Below are 16628 nucleotides of genomic sequence, written 5' to 3'. Positions count from 1 at the left end.
GCAAAAACTACGTATTCTGAATCAAATCCTAAGGAAACATCAGACAAGTCTAAGCTGGTAGACATACTATAAAATGGTGTGTAATCCTCAAAAACATAAGATCAACAAAGATAAAGGCTGACAATTGAAGATTAAAAGAGGTTAGACATGGCAATGAAATGGCGTGGGATAGAAAGCCATAAAGAATGTTCATTACTGGGATAAGTGGTGAGACTTGACTGTGGGTTAGCTAATAGCATTGTATCAATATTAAATTTCCTGATTTGGATAATTGTGCTGAGCTCATGCGGTAGGATGTCTTTGTTCTTAAGAAATACACACAACATAAAATAGCCTACAAGAAAAGAGGCACGGAAAATGCAGCCGTAGGCCAGAAAGGTTCACTTTTGCTGTTAGGTTTGCCAAGGGCCGTCTGGTCCGCTTTACCCCTGTCCCATTGAGACCTTGGGGGAGGTAAGCAGGATGCTGACAAAAAGAGAAAGGCATTTTCTCTGAGCAGAGGTGAAATACCCTATATTGAATGCCTTGTTACCTTTTTGATGGATGAGTAACAAGGTGTGAGAAACCGATGAGAACGCCAGAAACAAAGGCCTGGCTGTGATCATTCTTCACCTATTTGAGTATTTTATTTAGATCTTTATTTTTTTTTTTAACAGCCTCCAGGTGGATGGCATTATGAGAGCATCATTTAACTTTTTGAAAAATATTTTTCACACCTTAAGCTAATCTCAAATCATTAATACTGTTAAAGAGAAGATAGATGTAAAAGTATTCCCATTTAGCAGGTGAGGAAAACCCAGAGAGGTGCTCACTGTGGTTCTTCTCGCACCTTGCATGCACCTTCATCCTGTGTCCTGCAGGGATTGGGTTCTTTTCAACCATGGATTCCTATATGCTTGTTGGCAGTACAAGGACCCGTGTAAGTATAGGAGCAAACCTATCTTCTCCGGTATAGTTAAGCAGTAGTTCTTGTTTTGAAAGGAAATTAGACCAGAGAGATGCCATTTCTCATTTGAAACTCTTTGGTTCTACAGAATTGGTGAAAAAGGCCACATTTGATTCGAGATCTATCTCTATGTCGTGAGCCCTCTGGATATTCCTAAATTCATCCCTGTGAGGCTGGAGCCGGCAGGTGTCTATAGGACTCCCCCAGTGGTGCATAAGCCATCGGATCTGTTACTGTTCCTATGGGAATTGGCTGGCAAGCCCCCCCCAGGCCCAGCTGTCTGCCTTTCTGACAAGTAGCAGAGTGGTCAAGGGTGGGGCACTGGGGCTGGGATGCTAGCCTGTGTTTGTCGGCTCTGCCGCTTGCCCCCTCTGGACTGTGGGCAAGGATCATGCTTCAGGTGACAATAATAATAGAACATACCTCACAGCTTTATAGTGAAGATTAAATGAGTTAGTATCTGCGAAGATGTTAGAACCACGCCTGGCATTATACAAAGTGGTGTGTAAACATTTTTTAAATCGTGGTAAAATCCACATCATTCTCATATTAACCATTTTAAGCATACGGTTCTGTGGTATTAAGTATATTCACCATCCATCTCTAGAATATTGCATCTTCCCAAGCTGGCACTCTGTACCCATTAAATACCAACTCCTCATTCCCCCCTCCCAGCAGCCTCTGGCAACCACCCTTCTACTTGGTGTTTATGCTTTTGAATATCCTAAGTGCTTCATAGGAGATTGTGTGCTATTTATCTTTCTCTGGAACAGCTCATTTCACTTAGCATAATGTCCTCAGTGATCATCCATGTTGTAACAGGTGTCAGAATTTCCTTCCTTTGGAAGGCCAGCTTGTATTCCATTGTATGTATAGACCATATTTTGTTTATCCATTTCTCTGTTGGTGGACACTTGGGTCACTTCCACCTTTCAGCTATTTTGAGTAATGCTTCCTTGAACGTGGGTATGCCAGTACCTGTTCAACTCCATGCTTTCACTTGTTTGGGTTGTATACCCAGAAGTGGCATTATTGGATCACCTGATAATTCTGTGTTTAATTTTTTGAGGAAACACCATTTTCTACAGGGACTGTACCAGTTTGCATTTCTACCAGCAGTGTGCATGGGTTCTAAATTCTCCACATCCTATTTCTTTTTTTAGATAAGCTTTTTTTTATGTAGGGGCGCCTGGGTGGCTCAGTCGGTTGAGCGGCCAGCTTCGGCTCAGGTCATGGTCTCCCAGCTGGTGAGTTCGAGCCCTGCATGTGGCTCTGTGCTGACAGCTCGGAGCCTGGAGCCTGCTTCAGAGTCTGTGTCTCCCTCTCTCTTGCCCCTCCCCCCGCTCACGTTCTGTCTCTCTCTGTCTCTCAAAAATAAATAAACACTTTTTAAAAAGTAAGCTTTTTCACGTATAAAAACATTGGGGGTATTTATTTAACAAACACCAGTCTAATAATCAGTGTTGGTTAAGTTGTAGCTTTAGCCTTTTCAAGGAGAGAGAGGGGTGAGCAAGATATTTTGAGTTGAGGGGCACCTGGGTGGCTCATTCAGTTAAGCGTCTGACTTCAACTCAGGTCATGATCTCACGGTTCGTGGGTTCAAGCACTGCATCAGGCTCTGTACTGACAGCTCAGAGCCTGGAGCCTGCTTCAGATTCTGTGTCTCCCTGTCTGTCTCTGTCCCTCCCCACCCCCTCTCTCTTTCTCTCTTGAAAATAAACAAACAGTAAAACATTTAGAAAAGATATTTTAACTAGAGAAGTTTGGGGAAATGTTTTGGTTAATGAAATACTAATTAAAATGTTTACCATCAAAACTTGTACCCAAACCTTAATTCTGTATTTCCTGCCCCCACCACCAGAACTCCCACTGTACTCTACTTTTAAGGATAAAGGCGATTCATAACAGGTATGCTCACGCCAAGAACTTAGAACCAAAGAGCTTTTTGGTTCTTGTGCTGGAGTGTGTAGAGAATGAGCTTGCTCAGTTGTATCTACCAAATTGGAGTACATCTACCTTCCAAGAGTTTTTAATAAGTTGAATGAAGAACAGAAGGATCCAACATGAAACCAGTTCAGCTCTGAAAAAAGATGTGGAAAAACAGATGGGATGAGAAGTTCTGGTTCCTCTTGGACCCACAGTGTGAGTGGATGCTGCAGGTAGCCGTGCACTAAGACCGTCCTCCCATTCCATGTGCAGTTCCGGTGAGCCCTGTGGATCACCAGGAGGGGTACTGATGCAGGGCAGGGGCAGACGCTGGAGGGCTGACGGGATGAGTAGATCCGCTGCCTCCCATGAGATGTTCCCCGGGAACCACGCCTCCCGGCTGCTTCTCTGCCTAGATTTGCCTGCACATGTGCAGCCGAGTGTGAGCCGAGCTGGGTCAGCGCCTGAGACCTCTGCGCTGTGAAACCCGGTGCCAGCGGGGTGCAGACCCAGGCAACCAGCAGGGTATACAAGACACGTCTGCTTTCAATGCCAACTATACTAAATTTGGGGGTGGGGACTCCTATTCAAATACTGAACCACAAATGGGGGAGTGGAATGCACAGTGGATGATTTCTAAAAGAGTGACACTGAAATTAGATAACTTGTGCTTATTGGCCTTGGAGCCCTGCCCCTGCATTCTTCTCTTCACCCCAGTTCTTTCCATGTGTTTAGTCTCTTCTGCATTTAGGGATTTTTTTTTTTTTTTATGATAAAAGGCATTAATACACAGGAGTATATGGAGGTCAAGAGAGGGCTTAGAAAGGCAGGTTTGCATCTCCTGAAGGCACTGTGCTGGTTAAGACCCACCGCCGCTAGACTGTGTTCCCCGCATGTCAGCCGTGATCTTGAGCAAATGATTCAGCTGTCCCAAGTCTCTGTTGGCACATCTGTAAACTGTAAATAATACCAGTGTCATAGATTCACTGTAGGTTAAATGCAATAATATTAGAGCCACGAGAAACTGCCCTGGGAGTCCTGGGGGGCGGGGGGCACGGAAGGGTGGATGTGAAGGAGCCAAAGCCTCCCCAGCTGCTTCTACTGGCTCCCTCTTGGTTCCTCTGCTAACTTAATCCCGTAGGAGAGCTTCTACATGCTGCAATTCACAGACGTCTTCGTTTTCTTTCTGGACCTCTTCTCTTTGTCCTGCTTCTAGACTCTTATTCTTTCCAGTGTGATCTCAACAGGAAAGGAAGGCTGGCATGGGAGAGGGTCTGGAGCTGCCTGGGACCATTGCAGAGGAATCCACCTCAGAGGGCAGAAAACCATTGAATGTGCTGCTCGAGGCTCTCTGACTAGTGGAGGCATCAAGTTGGCAGTGGACAGTGGACTAGGAGACGGCGTGGGAAGCATGGATTTTGAAGAGCAGATCTAGGACTTGCTCCTTAATCTCCATCCCCGCCTCCTGGGATGCAACGCTGAACACGTTCCAAAGGAAAGCAAATCGTTCTTGACCGAATACTGGTGAACTGGCAAACTAAGGAGCTTGGCTTGAGTATTTAATAGTAATTACATTGATTTATGTCACTGCTTTAACAACTGATGCCCAGTGAACTATATATGATTCTGTTGCAATTATGTGTGTTATTAGATGTGCCGGGTTAGCTTTGTTGAGAGAGCTTTTATCAACGGAATGGAAGTCTGCCCTGCGCTTTGATTGTGAGCTATCATGTGATCTTCTCGCTGTCATCAGACACTTGTACTCGGTTCACCTACCCTGGTTAGAAGCAGCTGTCAAGAGTCCGGGGGAGCCTCCCTGTTCCTCTTAAGAAATTCAGAGACGCTTGGAAGGGTGGCGAGTGGCTGATTGGAAACTCTGAGGGCTAAGGAGTAGGGCCAAAGATAATGCATAAGACTGCATCTTGAAGCGCACATGCAGTTTGCCTGTTCTTGATTTACCTCTCTAGCTGTGTTTCCCCACCCAGCCCTCTCTCCCCCTCTTACAACCTGACTTCAAACACATGTCATGGAGAACAGTGGCCCTGAATAATCCCATTATTGAATAATCTTTTCTCTTCCCCTTGGCTTTTCTGTTGTCTTATAATTAATTTGTCCTTTTTCCAAAGGAGCTTTCTAACTTTTCTCCCACATTAAATACGTGTTCTGTTAGATTTTAAGCTATTAGGGGTACTGAATCCTTTCTTCCACCCTATTCCATCCCTTCTCTCTACCCTTGATGTGCACTGTAAGTATTTAGCCATCGGTAAGAGACTGCCACATACCAAAAGAAACACATTCTGTTGTTGTATTTATTGGTTTTAATTACAAGGCATTTGGAAGGCATTTTAGCACTCTGCGTCTTCATAATTTTCTGTCAGCATTTTGCACCTAGTGGACCAATAGTAAGTTTCCAGCTTCACTTGGCTTCATAATCACGGACACTTGTGCTGCACAAATGCTAACAAGGCTCTCGTGTCTGAAGTAGAAACGATGACTTAACTCTGAAATTGTATTCAGATCCTCTCAGGAGCTTGGTGGCTGACACACACTTTGGCCGTCTCCTCTCATGTGCGGTGGACATGTGGTGCAATTTACGTACGGTACCATGGTCCGTTCCCCAGCCAAGAAAGAAATGCCAGAGGGAGACCAGTTATTAATTTAAGTCTGAAGCAGAAGAGCATGAATTCTGCTTCATGCGCTTGCTGTCCTGACTGTTGTATAAAGCTTTTGAGTTTTGGACTAAGGGAGCATAATATGTGGAAATCTCAGTCTCGTTCATTGCGCTTATAAGAACATCCACTTTTCTAAACTTGGGACCTTGTACTGCGTGTTCGAACAAAAAGCACGCAACAAGCCAAAACCAAAATATTTTCAGCTTTGTTGCCCAAGTGGGTAAATTCTTTCCCACAAGAGAGCCGTTCCCAGGGTATTTTACACACTTCTCAAGAAGTTTACAAAATCATGGTTTGTATACATTCTCTTCAGCCTGCAGAGTTGACGTTGGCCTCACCCACTCTTGCCAACTCCGCTCCCTTCCCACCTCAGCCATTCTGTTTCCTCCTACTGCTCCCTGTACTGTTGACATAAAAGAATAAAAATACTTTTTCTCTCCTATAATAGGGTACCTCCAAAAGTTTGCTAAAAACTAAACATAAGCCAAGTGTTGGTTTATAAGAACAAACCAGCTCTGTAATCTAGCTCTGAGACCTGGAGCAAAGCACTTAAACCATTTTAGTCTTAGTCAAGTGGAAGTAATTTTTACTTGTCCATCTCTCTGATGGGGCTCTTAGAATGGTATGAGATAATTTTCATGGTACCACTTTATAAATGTACAGGACTGCTATGAGACAGAAGAGCCTGATTTAATTGGTTCAAGTCCTGCTGCCTGATATTGGCCCCGTGGGTGGTGTCACATGATTTCTCATGGGTCTGATTTCATGCAGACCTGAAATGTGTGGACTGGTGGTGATTTTCATGTCCTTCTTATAAACAGAGAACCTTCTTGGTCACAATAACTAGCCTAAATTGTGTTAGCCCAAAAATCAGGTTGAAATGTATTCTCGATCCGTGACTGTATTGTCAGAATATCTCCGTTTGCACGGTATGATCCATTTGAGAGCTGAGTTTTTGGCATAGTTAGAAAATTGACTGTCCTGAATCATGTGTTAATTCACACTCACTAACAAACAGCATATGCTTGCATTAATAGTGCCCTTCTGTTCTACATCATAGCCTTCTAATTGAGTCTGTTACATTAAACTTGTCTTCTAAATATACGTTCAGATTGAAAGTCGGCTCCTTAGTATATTGCTAGAACAGTGGGATGCTTCCACTTTTTTTTTTCTCTTTAATTGTACAAATTTGCCTTTATGTGAATTGGCATATTAGCGTGACTTACTGGTGCTGAGCCATTTCCACCTCCACCATCTGAAGTCGCGAAAGGAGTTGGCTACTCCTTGGCTTCCTTTTTCTTCCCCCGTACCATGCTTTTCTTCATCCTGTTCATTCTGTTGCCAGATTCTGCCCTTGGAAAGCATCACTGCCTTTTTCTGTCTTGTCTCTAATTCAGACTCAGGAGGTTTCATGTCACACAGGCATGTTGGAGCCGCCTTTTCATTCTTCAGATTAGGTCCCCTTCCATTCATTCCATTTCACTCTGGGCTTACCCTGTCTGTTGCCTCAGATAGCTTGTCACACCCAATCGTTTAGGCAGGTGGAGCCTTTAGACAGAAGATCCTGGCATTAGTCGTCTTCCTGTCTGCCATCTTTGTTTGAACTTGTGTGATCTTTTTTCCTCATTAAGCCTATTAATATTTGTTGCCCATTTTCAGTGTCGGCAGATCCTTCTCTAAAAGTTATGGAGCAATGGAGCAATTAGTGCATGGAAGGCATGCTTCCCAGCAGAATTGGCATTAAGGCTTGTTCCTCATTTTCTTATTTTTCTGCAACTGAACATTAAAACACATTTAATCTTCCATTACTAAAATGGTACACATCAGTGGTATGGAGTATCTGGAAAATGTCTATGAATCAAAAAAGTTGATGAAAAAACCTCAGCTCACTCCTTTTAAGAACAAGTGCTTTAACATTTGGTATTTCCTTGTGGGCATTTCCTTGTGGGTATTGCCTTGTGGGCAAATATAATAACATAACCTTATATTATTTAAATTACAAATATATACCCACTATATATATGTACACATATATACATATGTATTTATGTACATATATATATACTGAATATATATGTATATACATATATAGCGAATATATATATACATCCAGTGTGTGTATACATGAGAAGAATTCAAATTTTGCTTTTTTTCAATTTATGTAACTTCAGATACATTCAGTTTGCAAGTTATATCGGAGATATGCACTGAAGGCAGAGTGAGGGGAAAATTGAGTATAATCAATTATCCTTGAAAAACCAGATGATTATTTGTTGTCTTTATTATGCATATCCATAAACTTTATATTTTATAACTTATTTAATAATTGGTTATATTATAGTTTAACTGTAAAATATTTTCTTAATGTTTATTTTTGAGAGAGAGAGAGAGATGGAGTGTGAGCAGGGGAGGGGCGGAGACAGAGGGAGACACAGAATGTGAAGCAAGCTTCAGGCTCCAAGCTGTCAGCACAGAGCCCCACACGGGGCTCGTACTCGTGAACTGTGAGATCATGACCCGACCTGAAGTCCTGTGCTTAACCAACTGAGCCATCCAGGCACCCCTAACTATAAAATCATTTAAAGTATATGTGATTTTTTAAAAGTATTCGTCAAGTAGCTTCATGGGGCAGGTAGCATTATTCCCATTCTACAGATGGTGAAACTGAGTGTCTAGTTAACTGATCCATGACTGAATGTGACAGTATTGTAGGCATATTTTACCCCACAGCCACTTCCCTTTCCACTCACCCACACCTTTCCATCAGGTGTCTTTGTCAGTGTAGTCGGAAACTGGCCTTTTGCGGGGACAGAGGAGTAGAATAAAGGAGGGTGCCTGAGATAAAAATGTTTGATTTTCTCTGGTGTGTTCCCAGCATTTATTGATCATATGACTTTGCTTGTGTGTTACATAAGCAGCGTCACTGACGTGTTTGTTTTTGTTTTGCTCTTGTTATTGCCCTTACGTTCTGATAAGTCTAATTTGGCAATGCAAAATAGCACTAATTTATATGGCTTACAGTAGAAAGAAAAGAAAGTCACATAAATCTGTTTGCTGACTAGTAAGATATCAGTAATACCATTAAAAACACCCTCAGAAAAGCCTAATGGCTGCTGGGCCAGTCATCAAATGGATGCAGGGAGGCAGTGACGCTTGAGTGTAGTTGAAAGACCACTCAAGAGTGGTTCAACTCAAGTGAGTTGAAAGACCACTCAAGAAAGAAGAGTGTAGTTGAAAACTTTGGAATCAGCGTTGTTTGGAATCCCAATTCTGCCGTTTACCTGTCTTCATGATCTTTGAATTACCTAACCTCCCTGAGTTTATTTCCCACTAGAAAAGTACACATCCAAATTCCTATCACAAAGGGGGAAGCAGGGACTGAGATAGTATATGTAACATATCTGGCACGTAGAAAGTGCTTATTAAGTCTTAGTCCCTTCCCTCCACTACTTTTCATGTATGTATCACAAAGAGTTTATGCTGATTAGAGAAATGCAAGAAATAATGCATGCTTATGGAATGTGCAGGAAAAACACCTATTCAAAACCAAGAGGTTGTTTTGTTTTCCTGCACTTAGCCTTGAAGTATTTGTGATTTATTTTCTCCTAATAGTAAAAGAAAAAATAGACCAAGACTCAGTATCCTATTGTCTTCTTAAGCTCAAACAGCTTTGTAGAAATCTCTGATACTCTGGTTTGTTTGAGATAGTTTTTGAGAGAATAAGGACAAGGTGTTAGCAGTGAGTTGGTACTCCCTGAGAGCAAGCCCAGGGAGCTGTCATTATATAACCTGCTACATCTGTTTAACAATAATAAAATATCATTGTTCGCATTGGAATCATTGAAGTTACGGTAAATACCTGCCTCCCTAAATGTTCATTATCTATAGAGAACAGGGAGAATAATTTTAGGACTAGTTCTACCTAATAGGAAACATTTGCACTGACCATCTTAAGCATGAAAAGTTCATAGACAAGTAGGAGTTGAATTCCTCTCTCTTCTTTTCAAATAGTAGAATCTCATCCAAACTAAAGGTTTTACAATTCCTTCTGTAATTTTAACTGTTGGAGCTAAAAATTTTAAATTGGCCTTGGAAACTTGACAACCCTTTCTTCCTTACTGAGATCTGTTGCTGAAGTGTGTAGGAGCAGACAATGAGCAAATGGAATTTTCCTCGTGCCTACTTGGTAGCAAAAGAAGTGGTTTTTGTCCCTCAAATATTTTTTTTGTAACAGTAATTGATTAATAAATCCCCAATCTAGGAATCCTTGCCTTTAATTCTTCTCCTGAATGGAGCAAAGTCCTAGATAGATCCCTCCCATCCCAATCTGCAGGGTGGACCTTAACAATCTCTATGTCCTGCTTTGAATTTGTAGATTATATATATATATTTTTTTTTAAAAAGTGAGACATTCTTTGGGTTTGTACAGTGGACCGAAATTAATTTTACTCTCTGTGTGAGAGTTAGAAATGAAGTTCTGTTCTGAAAAGGTGTGCGGGGTTTAGAGATTCAGGTTTGATAGAAACAAATGGCATTTTAAACGCTCAAGGATGATAACATTTTTGTGGGAAACACGTTTGGAACTTTTTGTATCAAAGTGAGATCAAAGAACCCTCTTTCATATGCAGGGCTTAAAACTGTGTACATTTAAAGCATATTTGCAGAAAAGGATTAAGCATTTTCACAAAGCCTGAACTGTTTTTTTCTTTTTCCTGAGTAATTGTGGCAAAGAAGTTCCCTAAGTCTCCTGAGCATTAATAACCTCACTGGAGAAATGAGATTAGTGTCTGGTTAGAGACTAACTCGTGTAAGTAACCTGTGTTGTTTCGAGTGGTTACTCTTTCCTCACATAGGAAATTCTTCTTCCAATGATTAGCTGGAAGATTTAGGGTTTTGGCTTATTAAAGGACATGACCACAGTCCCTTATTAAAGGAAGAGACCTCAGTCCCTTACAACCTTGTCTAACATGAATATCCTCTGAAGTTGTACATTGATATATAACTTGGGAGTTCTTAGAAATGTGTGATAGGGGAGAAGTTCTAGGAAAAGTGTGGAGGACGGGCATTGGAGCTCGCCTTCCCTTAGGATCTGGACAGTAGGGCTGTGTTACCACCAGGGCACTGGGCTTAGTAGGACTAAACCTGGAAAGGACACAGCCTTTCTGCTCGCGAGCACAAAGCTGAGCACATCACTTCAGCTTTTATTGAGCATGTACTATTTACCTGGCACTTGGTAGAGATGGATGAGTTATGAACCCCTGCACTCAGTGTCTCATAATTTTGGTGACTTGATAAAACTTCCACTGTTTTTAACACGTGGCATGGCGCTCTGTACCATTATTGAAGATTCTTGACCTCAGAATATGCCTCAAGTTACTAATAGCTTCAACCTCAGGTTTGCCTGTTTTTCAAAAGAAGATTAAGATTAGGGAAGTTGGATCATGTGATCCTTAAAAGCTTAAGATCAGCTAGCTGTGAAATACTTCAGGAAGCATCCCAGTATGAAGCCAGAATATATCATGGGTCAAGTTTATTGAGAGTTTCACTTTATTGGGAACTTTGGACTTGGGGTTCTCTCATCTTGGTATCCCAACCCCTGTCCCCTGCCCATTTTAGGGTCTTGGAATCAATTTTCTTATCTCTAGTTCCTTACTTGGGGTATACATCTCTTGGAAGCATTCTTTAAGTTCTGAGAATGGGGAGATAACCATTTGGCTCTACTCTCCCAGCTAAAAACTGGACCCAAATCTTAAAAGGTGGTTCAATAGACATTTGAGTTGAATTACACATTTAGGACTTAAGATTCTCAGGGTTCCTTTCAGAAATTTTGAGTCACCCAGAATAACTGTATATAAAATGCTAAAGTCTAGCATGTTTCTATGAATTAGTGCTTCATACCATATTTTTAACCTGTTTCCCCTTAAAGGGACATATTTTAAATAATACCATTTCATAAAATAGAGGTTCCCAATCCTGATTTTTGTGATTATTTAAAAAAAAATTTTTTTTAATATTTATTTTTGGAAAGAGACAGCATAAATGGGGGACAGCAGAGAGAGAGGGAGACACAGAATCCGAAGCAGGCTCCAGGCTCCGAGCTGTCAGCACAAAGCCTGATGCGGGCTTCAAACTCACGGACTGCTAGACCATAACCTGAGCTGAAGTCGGACGTTTAACCAACCAAGCCACACAGGCACTCTGATTTTTGTGATTCTTGCAGACCCGCTCTCCACTGGAGGGAGTATATCCCTACCTATCTTTTCTTTTAAGTTTATTTATTTATTTTTGAGAGGCTAGGGGAGGGACAGAGAGAGAGGGAGAGACAATCCCAAGCAGGCTTCACACTGTCAGCAGGGAGCCTGATGTGTGGGGTTTGATCTCCTGAACTGTGAGATCATGACCTGGGCCCAAACCAAGAGTTAGATGCTTAACCCACTGAGCCACCAAGGCACCCCCCCCCCCCCCACGACACACACCTATCTAAGCATCCTGCAGTTATCTCAAACTTAAAATTGTTTAACTCTAGTAAAAGCTTTTTGAGGGACTTTGTGTATCATAGTTGTCACTTTATATCCAGTCTGTACAACAGGCTGACACAAAGCAGCCACTCAAATATCTGTTGAACAAGTGAATGGATTTTAATACCAAGGAGATGGTGGCTTTGTTGTGTCTATGTGTGAAGGGAGCAAGTAGGGTAGCTGAAATTAACAAGTGACCAGGCAAACTCCTTAATGAAGCAGGTCTCTGGGCTATTTTTACATTAGATTTTGTGGGTATTCTTTGGAAAATGAACTCAAGTTTCCTTCCATGACTTAGAGTTCTACTTCAACACCTTCTCTACGAACACTTACTGTGCTCCTTAGATCTCTGAATAAGCCCCATAATGTGATTGCTGTAGCATGTTCGTGCTTTAAAATGCCATCTTGGAGCCAGCATCTGCTAATGTTACAAGAGGAATTTTGTGAGCTGCTAATATTTCTGGAAGTTCTTCACAATATCTTTGTGTCTCTTAGGGTTCAAGGCAGCAAGTGAAGATGAACTTCAGAGGAAATGGCAGTTAGTCAAGCTGTTTTAAGGTGAAAGCAATTCTGAAGGCACTTAAATGGTCTGCTCTTGGGTTTGGCAGTGACCAGAACCTGTCCTGTCCTGGCTCACTCAGATCTAGCAGCAGCACGGCAGTGGGCAAGGGCAGGGGCTGCTGTGTTCAGGGAACTGGTTTCCAGCCCTGGCTCAGCCATTGACCCAGCAAGTAACTACATGCCATCCCCTTCCCTTACATGACCGCTGTTTCCTAGAAGGAGGCAGTGTCTATTTCTCAGAGTGATTAGGAGAACCACAGAATAACATGGAAGAGTGATTTATGGGTGGTAGAGTCATGCTTAAGTGAATTAGTTAATCAGTTCCATGATGACTCTTTAAATGGCAGTGTTATTATCCATGCCTGTGGTTCTTATCAGAAGTTGCTACTTGGTAAATGTTAAATAATGCAGAAATAGTTGCAGGCAACCTCTGTGGTCCAGAAGGATCTACTTGTGCTGTGATTAAGACATTTTCACGCTCATAACCATAACGTGTGCTTTGACCATACGTCACGAAGGAAAGAAGGTGAGGCTGAAGTGGATGTGGTTGAAAGGGCAGTGGCCAGATGTGTGACCCGGTGGGCCAGATCAGAAGGGAAGGAAGGGATGTGTTAAAGGAAGCCCCACGAGGGCAAACATGTTTTGTTTTGTTCACTGCCTTGTCCCTGATGGTTTGACTCATGCCTGATCCATAGAATCTATAAATTGAACGTTAGGTAAGTCGGGTGTGTGAAATGTTACTGGACTTGCTCCATCAGTGACCATACCCTTCTTGTATTTGGGGCAAGTAGGCAAATAAAACTACCCACATAGATATTTTAGAGTCCTTGTGTTAATCATTCCTGATGAGAGATTGTGTAGCATATATTCTATGGAGCATGTAGCTTGTGCAGGGTAGTGAGCTGGGCATGGTGAGAACATAACTGTGTCTTGTAGGAGTTGACTATGAAATGAAACGATATAGGAGGTGCCAGGAGAGAGCACATTTTGAGTGGGAGCAAACAGGGGACTTTGGGAAGGAAGTGATGATGGAGTTGAGCCATCAAGATAGGCAGAATTCTATCAGCTGGGGCCAATACTTTGGGATTGCAATTTAAGGCTTTGTGGCATATGTGTGTGTGTGTTAATTCAAACATTAAGTCTTCCCTTTGGATGGGGGTGATGTCACAGTTTAAGAGCCTCTCTGCAGCTCTCCTGGACTGGTGGATTCTTGCATGGCTTGTGGAAGGAGTTGGGGGGTTGAGGCTTCGGGACCAAGTACTGCTAAGGCTTGCTTCTCTTTCCTCCTGGGTCGGTTTGTTGAGGTGGAAGGAATTCATAGCCAAAAAGGAAGGTGGCAGTAAGAATGTCTCCTTTTGAATGTGACCCCTGCACTCATACTTAAAAGTTGGGAAGGTAGCATCATCATGCGGATTCATACTAGGAGTTTTATATTGTTTTCAAGCTTTAATGTATCTGAAGGTACTATGAGATGAAAATGTTCTGTCGGGAATGGAAAACCGTCTTTAGACTGACGTTAAAATGAGAGATTGGCAATCACGAGGTGTCCGGGGGATGACGTGTTAGGAGCCCTGGAGGTGGAAGATTAGGTGACGATATGTGGGCATGCCAGGTACCTTCTAGGAAAACTTGGGATACGAAAATCATAATTTGAGAAGTGTATTCATTATGGGGTGAGGGTCAGCTCACTTAACAAAGGCATTTTTTCAGAAATGTTTGTTGTCTGCATGCAAGGAACCATGATAAATGTCATGGGGACACGCAGATGAGTTAAGAGTCTTTTCCTGCAAGGAATTCCCATTTCGTAGGGGGAGACGTGTCTGAGCTTCTGTGATGACTGATGTAATAAAAAGGTGAACCAAAGTGCTGAGGAAGGTAGATGGATTCTGACTTGCAGATCTACAGAATTTTGCTTGAGAAGATGTAAGACACAGAGGTGGGAGAATGGCTTTCCAGGGCAGAGGGAAGGTGGAGAGCAGAAGCACTCCAACCTAAAATGTGGTGTTGTGGTCCTGGCACACAGCCCTGCCTGGAAGGAGTGGATGGAATTCAGGTTTCACGTTGGAGGAGGTGGGAAGGTCTTCTAGACCTTTGTTCTGTAGCACATGGGGATCCATCAAAGGTTTGGAGAAGGAGAACGAAATGAGCAGGACTGTGTTTGAAAGGTGCTTCTGGTGGTGGTGAGGACAATGAGTGGGGGCGGGGTGGTGGCCGGGAGGCTGTCGGAGGGCTGTCAGAAGAGTCTAGGGGAGACACGTTGAAGGCCTGCAGTCTTGGGGTAGAGGTGCAGGGGAGGGTTGTTCCAGAGCTTTGGTACTTTTCCTAAATTTGAAAGTTCTCTTCTAAAGTTTAGATCTGATTGAGTTTATTAAGAAAAAGAAGATGATTTTGATGAACACACATCTTTGTTGACCCTCACTGGTATCATTGGTCTGTTTCAAGCAATGAAACCACACTGAGACATGGGGAGTGGTAGAAAGGGAGGACAGGAAGAAGGTGATGGAACGTGTGGAGGCTCCTGCTTCTTTTGCCCTAGCGTGGTTCTCTCCAAGCCTGTCCTGGTGCCTTTCCACATCTCCCCTCCTTCTTCTTCAGGTTCCTTTTCTTCCTCCTCTATAAACAGACACGTTTCTCTAAGTTCTTCCGTATTTCTTCCCCCCGCCCCCATCCTCCCATCCACACATGTCTAGCCCTAATGCTTCTACTTTTCACGTGGGCAAATGGCTTCACAGCCCATTTGCTCAACTGTAAAGTGGGACACATTACCTGCCTCATCGTGTCATTTACATCTGTAAATGAGACAGTTCATAGAAAACATTGCCTAAGGACTTGAAACAAAGTAAATGCTCAATAAGCATCGAACATATATTTATATGTTTATGGTATTCTGTCATATTTTATATTGATACAAGTTTAATCACTTTTGAGTTCTTTGAGGTATTATTTTTGGCTGGAAAATATTTAGCATAGTACTTGCTCCAGTAAGAGTTCAAAATTTTATCTTAATTCCTCTTGTCTGCTAAGATGATATTTTGGACTCTTCCTCAGTATGGCATGGGATTGGCCTTTCTGAGGGATGGATGGGTCACCTTAACGCTTCTGCTTGGAACCAGAGGTCTCATTTATGAATTGGCTGATTGGAGCTGTGGCTAGGGAACAAAAAAAAATTCATATTCCTGCCCCATATAACCATACATCCCTGCCCCCCCCAACGTGTTCATTAGATGAATAATGTAACAAACTAGAAACCAAATTCACTTTATAGCTATCAGAATTGAAGTTCTTTGTCATGTAAATGAACAGCCAAGAGTTGGCAGATGTGACCCGTGAGGCTCTTGAGTACTGTTGAGACTGTGGGCAGGCGAAGTACACTCAGGAAATGGGGAAGCCGTATTCTCTGCAGAAAAGTAAAGCTGAATTGTGGAAGTTTGTAAAGTATATTTGTATTGGAATGAAGAGTGTGGAGCTTAAAAACTGCTCAATTGATGTCTCCTTTGTTTTGTTCTTCTGGATACCTTTTGACCAGGAAGGTTAGCCTCATCAAGGCCAAGATACAGGTGAAGCACGAATCTTAGAGACTTTGGCATCTGTAACCTAGGGTTTGCATTGGATGAGAAGCTTTAATTCCCTTTAGGAGTGGGTAAACACTGGTCCTTATAGATTATTTGTTAAAATTCAGAATTTCCAGGAAGGTCCAAGCTGAGCCACTGGACCAATACTACAAGCTCATTAAGGAAAGTTGTTGGGAGTGGACCATGCTTTAATGGATTTGAGGCCATCAAAATTCTCTGGCACCAAGTCTATGATATATGATGGCTGTTCTCATCCTTTTTAGTAATTTTAACCCATACTTCAGTATTGCATTTTTAAATTTTTGCTATCATTGACATATTGTAAAATCCAAAGGCAAATCTTTCTATTTTTCTGATGTTTAAATATCCCTGTCTCTTAGTGTTCAGTGTTGAATTGCCTGTGTTTTTTCGGGTTGTTGTCTCAAGTGTTTAT

The 16628-nt window shown here is 42.2% G+C and overlaps 1 protein-coding gene across 1 annotated transcript in view; it reads left to right on the top strand.

Annotated features, from left to right (window-relative positions):
- IQGAP2 (IQ motif containing GTPase activating protein 2) overlaps window positions 1-16628 on the top strand; it is a 295320-nt gene that overhangs the window by 33215 nt on the left and 245477 nt on the right. The gene's annotated exons all lie outside the window — the stretch shown is intronic.

The sequence above is a fragment of the Puma concolor genome, chromosome A1 (assembly GCF_028749965.1).
Source record: "Puma concolor isolate L17-30 chromosome A1, mPumCon1.1.hap2, whole genome shotgun sequence".
Classification (NCBI taxonomy): Eukaryota; Metazoa; Chordata; class Mammalia; order Carnivora; family Felidae; genus Puma; species Puma concolor.
The sequence above is the reverse complement of the archived record's forward strand: the minus strand, read 5'-3'. Positions and strand labels throughout refer to the sequence as shown.